At 40.1% G+C, this 8,442-nt stretch overlaps 1 non-coding gene across 1 annotated transcript; it reads left to right on the top strand.

The window, feature by feature from the left end:
- Window positions 1-1,982: 1,982 nt before the first annotated feature.
- On the top strand, window positions 1,983-2,085 carry LOC139009597 (U6 spliceosomal RNA). Its single transcript, XR_011471334.1, has one exon. It is a non-coding gene; the product is annotated as a U6 spliceosomal RNA (small nuclear RNA).
- Window positions 2,086-8,442: the final 6,357 nt, after the last annotated feature.

The following is an 8,442-nucleotide window of genomic DNA, read 5'->3' as shown; positions in this document are numbered from 1 at the left end:
ATGTGGCTCTTCCACAAAATACTGACTTCTGCACATGGGCCATGAAGTTTCAGTCACACTGTATGTGCGCAACCGCACGTGGCATTTTGTGGAAGAGCCACACTGAAGGGGCCAAAGAGCCGCATGTGGCTCGCGAGCCACTGTTTGTTGACCACTGCCCTAGGGAAGAATCAGTTTTTCTGTCTTTTTCACCTTCCAGAAGCCGACTGCATCCCTTGGCTCATGGCCCCTTCCTCTATCTTCACATCTGGCAATGGGCATTGATGTTTTTCTCGTCACCTCACCCTGACCTCCTCTTCTGCATCTTTGTCCACATTATGGACCCTGGTGATTACACTGGGCTCACCTTGATAATCTAAGATATCCACCCCCCGCTCCCTCACATAATCCCCTGAATTCCATCTGGTACCTTAATTCCTCTTTGCCATGTGACATAACATAGTCACAGGTTCTGGGAATTAGGATGTGGACATGTTTGGGAGGTCAGTATTCTGTCTACTCCACTATCGTTTGTTCTAGAAGAAAGTACCAAAAAATATAATTCATGTGTGCAGAGCATGAGGGGCAAGGCTTGGTGATTTGAAAAGCAGTGTAGGGTGGACAGAGGAGCCAGGCTGCCTGGCTTTGAGTCTCACATTGTGACCTTGGACCAACATCCCCGAGCCTCAGTCTCCTCACCTGTGAATGGAAATAATGACAGCAGCCGTCTCACATAGTCATGGTGAGGATTAGAAGAGATATTGCATGTAAAGGCTTGGCAAATAGTAAACCCTCAAATGTCAGTTACCATTTGGAAGCTAAAAATGCCTTCACATTATGATCTGAATGTGTTCTAGCTTTGAAAATAGCTCCAAATTTCACTTATATTAAGAACCACATTCTGTTCTCTGTTCCTGTGTGTTTGATGGCCCCTGGGGGTTGGGTGGTCACCCAGTGGTGTGTGGAGAGAGGTCGGCTTGTTCCGAAGGCCATGGCAGGAGGCTGGTTGACCCCAAGAGCCTCCCTTCTGCTGTGTGCTAATAGACTGGGGACTCCAAGGTCAAAGGATGTTATACGTCTGCAAATCTAATCGAAATACTTTTGTCATCTTGATTGCAATGAAATGAGCTAATGCTGATGTATTTTAGGAAATTCCTAGAATGCCTGAGCTATAAGGGAATCTAATTGGACCATTCTACTGACGCTTGAGTATTCTCTGTAATAGTCTGCTAAAATAGTCCTCCCTGTTTAAATGACCCAGAAATGGCAATTGCACTACCTTTTACATTTTTAAAAAATGGGATAGGTAATGCATGCACATGCTATAACATTCATAAGGATCTACAGCCTCAGCAATGAACTATTAGTATTGGTTTCTTGTATGTCCTCCCAGATATATTCTATGCATTTAAACTCTATTCCTCTCCCCCCATCCCTGAAACAACACGAGCTTACTATATTCACCATTCTGTACCTGCCCTCACCTTCCCTTTCCTGGTCAATTTTAACAATATATCTTGGAGACTGTTCTATATTGCTATGAAAGCACTATTCCATTTTAAAGATGTACCACAATCTATCTTACTGATCACTTATTTATAAGGCTACCCACACAGTTTCACTATTGCATGCAATATCACAAATAATCTTTGTATTTATAGCATTTTTACACAAGTTCAAGTATGTCTGTAGAATACCTTTTTGCAGTGAAATTTCTGGGTCACATAGTATGTGCATGTGAAATTTTAAAAGTTGGTAGAAATATAAATTGGTACAGTCACTATGAAAAACAATATGGAAGGTCCTCAAAAAATTAAAAGTAGAACTACCATATGATCCATGAATTGCACTTCTGGGTAGAGAGCTGAAGGAAATAAAATCACTATTGAAGAAATATGTGAACTCGCATGTTCATTGCAGCATTATTTACAATAGCCAAGACATGGAAACAACCTAAGTGTCCATTGGTGAGTGGATGGATAAAGAAAATCTGATCTATATCTATCTATATAATATCTACATTCTAAAATTGAAAAAATACAGAGAAGATTAGCATGGCCCATGTGCAAGGATGATGCACAAATTCGTGAAGCATTGCATATTAAAAGAAAAAGATTAATGAGCCCTTGGGATCTAATGTACAGTACAGTGACTATAGTTAATAATGCTGTATTGTATACTTGAAATTGCTAATAGAGTAAATAGATCTTAAATGTTTTCATCAAACACACACACACAGACACACACACACAATTTCAATTATGTGAAGTGATGGGTGTGGTAATTAACTTATCGTGGTAATCATTTTGCAAGATTATATGTATTAATTTAAAGAAATTTGTGCCAAATTGCTCTTCATAGTTTATCAATTTATCTTCCCATCAGCAATTATGAGAGATATTTAACTAAATACCACTGTTTCTCCACAACCTCAATTGTTATCAAACACTTTTGTTTTGGTCAATTAGAAATTAAAATATGTTATTATAGTTTTAATTTATCAAGCATATTATATGTGGTGTTTAAGAGCCATACATATTTTATTTTTAAATGAAGAACAGATGATCCATTTTTCTACTGAGTTGTTGGTCTTTTCCTTATTGATTTATAGAATTTCTGTATTTTTAGGAATGGCCGTTTGATTTTTAAAGGCAGAAACTACTTATTTTATTTGTTCAAATATACCTTTATTTAACATATGGATTCTGAATTTTAGAGAGTTCTTAATATTTTCTCTTCATCAAGATTTTATAAAAAATTTCCCACTGTTTTTAGTATTTTAATTTAATTTTATGTATTTTTATTGGCATCAGAGAGCAAGGGAGAGGCGGGGGGAGAGAGATAGAAACATCAACGATGAGAGAGAATCATTGATTGGCTGCCTCCTGCATGCTCCACACAGGGGATCAAGCTGCAACATGGGCATGTGCCCTGACAGGGAATCGAACTGTGATCTCCTGGTTCATAGGTTAATACCCAACCACTGAGCCATACAGGCTGGGCTGTTTTTAGCATTTTAATGGTTCCCTTATTTTATGTTTGAATCTCAGGTCCATCTGGAATTTGTTTTAGTGCAAGGTGTGAAATAAGGATTCCACTTTCTGTCTCTCCAGATGGTGTCCCAGTTGTTACCATTTATGGAGCAATCTGTCTTTCTCTCACTGATATGAATACAATGCCATTGCATATTAACATCATGTATGTATTTGGGTCTATTTCTAGAGTTTGCCTCCTGTAATTCTCTACCCTTTGGACTATAGATTTTGTCTTTGGAAGTCTCCAATGCTCTTTGTTCCAAGTCCCTCAAAACATAAGAAAGGAAGTACCCACTCAGTTGACAAGATTCTAGACTTTTGTGATGGTTTTATTTATTTTTTAAAAAATATATTTTATTGATTTTTTACAGAGAGGAAGGGAGAGGGATAGAGAGTTAGAAACATCGATGAGAGAGAAATATCGATCAGCTGCCTCCTGCATGCCCCTTACTGGGGATGTGCCCACAACCAAGGTACATGCCCTTGACCGGAATCAAACCTGGGACCCTTGAGTCTGCAGGCCGACGCTCTATCCACTGAGCCCAACCAGTTAGGGCTGTGATGGTTTTATTTGGGACTAAACTTGTGCTTTAGATGGAAACATTAGAAAAAAGGGCATAAGGATCAGGAAATTCCTCCCCCTATTAAGCACATTCACATTCCCTCAGGATTCAGTGGTTTCACATTGACACATTAGAAAGGCAAAATAAAAAATGAGTTGACCTCCTCTCTCCTAGAGGATCACTTGATAATAATGATGATATCAATGATTATAATTACCCTTCTGATGGTACTAGATAGCTTAAATATGTTATTTCATTGATCCTACTAGCACCTGATAAATAAATATTTTTATCCCCATATTACATAAGCAGGAAGTGAAGGAAAATGAAACTTATGAGATAATGCAAAAAAAAAATTCTATAATGCAGGATATCTGGCACAATATAGCCAATAAAATCCCATTTTGTTCACTTATTTGCTCATCCATTAATTCATTCTACAAGTACTTTTGAACATTTGGTCACGATTAATAGGAGTCAGAAAATTCATATACCTTTGGGACAGGCAGGTGACATAAATGAATGAAGTTGCCCAGGTGGGATACTGTAGGAAGTGATAAGGATGGTGGCAAACCAGAGAGCACCAGTCCCTCAGCCTATAGTGGTCGGCAAACTCATTAGTCAACAGAGCCAAATATCAACAGTACAACGATTGAAATTTCTTTTGAGAGCCAAATTTTTTAAACTTAAACTATATAGGTAGGTACATTGTTATTAACTTAATTAGGATACTCCTAAGGCTTAGGATGAGCCACACTCAAGGGGCCAAAGAGCCGCATGTGGCTCACGAGCCACAGTTTGCCTACCTCTAGACCATTGTTGAAGGGTGAGCCCAATGTAGCTCAATTTTCAGATTCTCAAAAGGAACCAGAAATTTAGATTTTTACATGAAACCTCCTAATTTTTAGATGTCAACAAATCATAAAAACAATCAATATTTGTTCTATTAAAACTCAATGTTTAATTCTAAAAGTTTCCTTGGAGATAGTGGAGTAGAAAGAGCTATTTATTCAACCAAATATGACTCAGCATATTTGAAGGGAATGAATTCCTGATACATGCACATGATATGAATAAACCTCAGAAGCTCTGTGCTGAGCAGAACAAGCCAGATATAAAAGAGCACATATGGCATATGTCCATCGATTTGAAATTCTAGAACAAGCAAAATTAACCCATGATGAGGGCAGGGATTGACTGGGAAGGGGGTGAGGACACTTTCAGGCGTAGTAATAGTATTCTGAATTTCCATAGGGGTTTGGATTAGACTAATACATGCATTTGTTAAAACCTCGTGAATGTATACTTAAATTACATATTTCAATGTATGTAAACTGTATACAAAAATCTATGCATAAATATTGAATTCTAGTTAATGGCAATCACCTTGAAGTACTTAGGAGCAAGAATGCTGATGTCTGCAGTTGACTTTGAGATGAACTAAAAATAAGTTGGATTAATGGATAGATAGAGGAATGGATGGAGGAGACATATACTACATCAAGTTGAATAAAATGTTAATGAATCAATGTTGATGTGCATTTTAAAATGTTCACAATAAGATGTTGGGAAAAATGAGCAAAAAACACACACAAAGAACTATAGATGAGCTTAACACACACACACACACACACACACACACACACACACACATTCCTGTGGGTTAGATCTGTTTCAATGAGCACCAATTTCAATGGCTTCTGACTGTTGCACTGTGCCCTCATGCAAGCCCACCACCCCATTACATCTCAGCAAGTTTATTATGAGGGCATTGCTCCTGCAGCTCTCCCCTCCACCTTCCATGGGGCTTGATAGGTCTGGCACGGTTCAGTGAATGAAGGTGTGAGAAAATCCATCACCTGTGGACATCATTAACATTTCTTCAACGTGACCTGTCTGAGACCAACGCGAGCCTGGCCTCCTTCTCATTAATCAAGGGGAAAGAAAAAAACCATTTTGGTGACACAGCTCTTTAGCTCCTTCTGATAATCCATCTTGCCGCATCGGCAGTCACAGTTCACACGGTGTTTAAATTCAGAGGGGACAGAAATGAGCTCAGAGCGGTCCCTTCACTGGAGAAGGGGGTTTAGAAGCGTTTGCAGCTTCGCTGTTCCCTGCGTTGGTCAGGCTCTTCATTTATCAGCAGCATTTCAGTGCAAGTGGCTGGATCTGGGTTAATACCCACCACATGCCCTTGGCTGTTGTTGGGATACTGGGGAATATGACCAAGGAGGGTCTGAGGCTTGAAGGTGCCACCAGACCTGCAGGGAGAAGGGAGCAGGGGAGAGCAGTTTCTCCTTTAAACACATGCTCTGAAGTGGCACCTTTTCAATAGTTTTAAAAGGTAATTTTTAAAAAATATATATTTTATTGATTTTTTATAGAGAGGAAGGGAGAGGGATAGAGAGTTAGAAACATCGATGAGAGAGAAATATCAACCAGCTGCCTCCTGCACACCCCCCACTGGGGATGTGCCCGCAACCAAGGTACATGCCCTTGACTGGAATCGAACCCGGGACCCTTCAGTTCGCAGGCCGAAGCTCTATCCACTGAGCCAAACCGGTCAGGGCTAAAAGGTAATTTTTTAAAAAGTTCTCACCCTGAGGATATTTTTACTAAATTTTGAGAGAGAGAGAGAGAGAGAGAGAAAGAGAGAGAAAGAGAGAAAGAGAGAAACATCCATGGATTGTCTCCCATACATGCCCCGACCGGGGAACAAACCCACAACCTAGGTATGTGCCATAACCTTCAATCGAATCTGCAACGTTTTTGGTGTACAGGACGGCGCTCCAACCAACTGAGCCACCCAGCAGGGCCAAAGGTAATTTATCTTCATAACAACTGTTAAGATTCCGCTGCATACAAGTGAAAGGAAACAAGGGTCACCCTTGTAAATAGGTGATTGATGCATCAGCGGTCAAACCTGCAGACATTTAGAGACTGTAGTCAAAAGGCAGCACCTTTTCATGGGCCCTTTCCCTTGTTACTTGAATTATTCCCTGGAATATCCACTCCCCTTCCCTGAAGGAGAATGCTGCTTCTCCCTTCAATGACATCATACTATTAACTTGATTTGCTCAATGAAGTGTGAGCAGAAGTGACATGAGTCACTTCCAAGCAGAAGATTTAAGAGCCATGTTCTCTTTTTCCTCTGCCAAAGCAATATCCCAGATTATGACAGCTCCAGCAGCCCAGGTCCCACAGAGAGAACAGATATGGAGCGCAGCCTCAGCTAGCCCTGTGATTTGGGGATCATTTGTTACTGCAACATAACCTAGTCTATCCTAACTGATCCACTCCACAACCAGTAAAGGTGTCTCCTGCCCAATTCCCATAGAGAGATCCTTTTGATTTAAGACTTCTCCATAAAACTTCTGCCTAGTTTTGAAATAATAACTACACATTAACCATCTTGGATAAAGATAAAGCTAGGACAATTCATGGGGTGATCACATATTGTGAGGGTGGCTGCTAAGGGAAGAGACCATGTGGACTCATGGAGATGGGCATTGCTATTAGGGTCAAAGGGGCATGGGGCCTTGAGAGCAGTGGTCTAGGATTCAACAGACGGGGCTTGAGTCCTGGGCCTGTTTTTCACTAGCTGTGTGGCTTTGGACAAAACACTTGGCCTCTCTAATCCTCTACCTACTAGATCGGGTTGTCATGAACTAAGTCATAGAAAGAGTAAGGTCAATGACAGGGCCTACTTTCAGGGTTCATGTTGCTTTCCTTCTCTTCCTTCTTCCCTTCCTCCACTTCCTCTTTCTCCTCTTTTTTGACCCAAATAATGATATGGAGGAAGGTGGGAGACTGCATGTGTAGCATGGACAAGGCAGAGTGTGCCTGGAGATAGAGAGGACTCCAGCCTGTACCAGGGAGTGGCCTTGTGTTTGAAGTTTCAGAAAAATTTGGATGGCAGCTTTGCCATTTCCTGGCTGTCTTAAAAAAAAAATATATATATATATATATATATATATATATATATATATATATATATTTGATTTTTCACAGAGAGGAAGGGAGAGGAATAGAGAGTTAGAAACATCGATGAGAGAGGAACCCTGATCAGCTGCCTCCTTCACATCTCCTACTGGGCATGTGCCCACAACCAAGGTATATGCCCTTGGCCAGAATCGAACCTGGGACCCTTTAGTCCGCAGACCGACGCTCTATCCACTGAGCCAAACCGGTTAAAGCTATTTCCTGGCTGTCCTAACGTTTTTCAGTGCACAGGCCAAAGCAAAGTTGGGTGAAGACATAGATTTCTCCTTAAAAAGTTTTTAAAAAATGCATAAAACCAAATAATTCGAATTACAAAGGGAACTAATTTTATTTTTGGCAAGATATTAAAAAATACAAATTTGTGGTACAATAATACACATCTTTATTAGTGTACTGAATCACTAGATCTATTGGCAGAGCTGATAGTATCAATATTTCAGGGCTGTGCTGAATAGAATGCTTCCTGATGTCTATAACAATTAGGATGTGATGGGAAAATATCCCTGGTGACAAAGTCATAATAAAGTAAGTGCCATTGTGCTTGGTTGTCTACATTCAGTTGAAGAAAATGGAAGCTCTCAGCTAGAAGTTATTAAAAATTTTTTTCCGAATTATTTCCCTTTCAGGTTCATGGACTTCCTAAATTCTATCAGGTTAAGAACTCGCGCTCTAAACAGATTTTCTTGAGGAAGTCACATTGCTTCTCTGAGCCTCAATGTCTGCACCTGCAAAAAGGCTGTCTTACCTTGATGTCCTTTCTAGGCATGGGATTTGGTTACCCTAAGGTGAGCAGCCCTCGTGGGGCCTTGATTCCCTGGGTAATCATTTTTTAAAATTGATTTCAAAGAGGATGGGAGAGGGAG

Source organism: Myotis yumanensis, unplaced genomic scaffold (assembly GCF_028538775.1).
Source record: "Myotis yumanensis isolate MYYU_CA2020_CCGP unplaced genomic scaffold, mMyoYum1.0.hap1 SCAF_4, whole genome shotgun sequence".
NCBI lineage: Eukaryota > Metazoa > Chordata > Mammalia > Chiroptera > Vespertilionidae > Myotis > Myotis yumanensis.
This window is presented reverse-complemented; position numbering and strand designations above follow the sequence as displayed.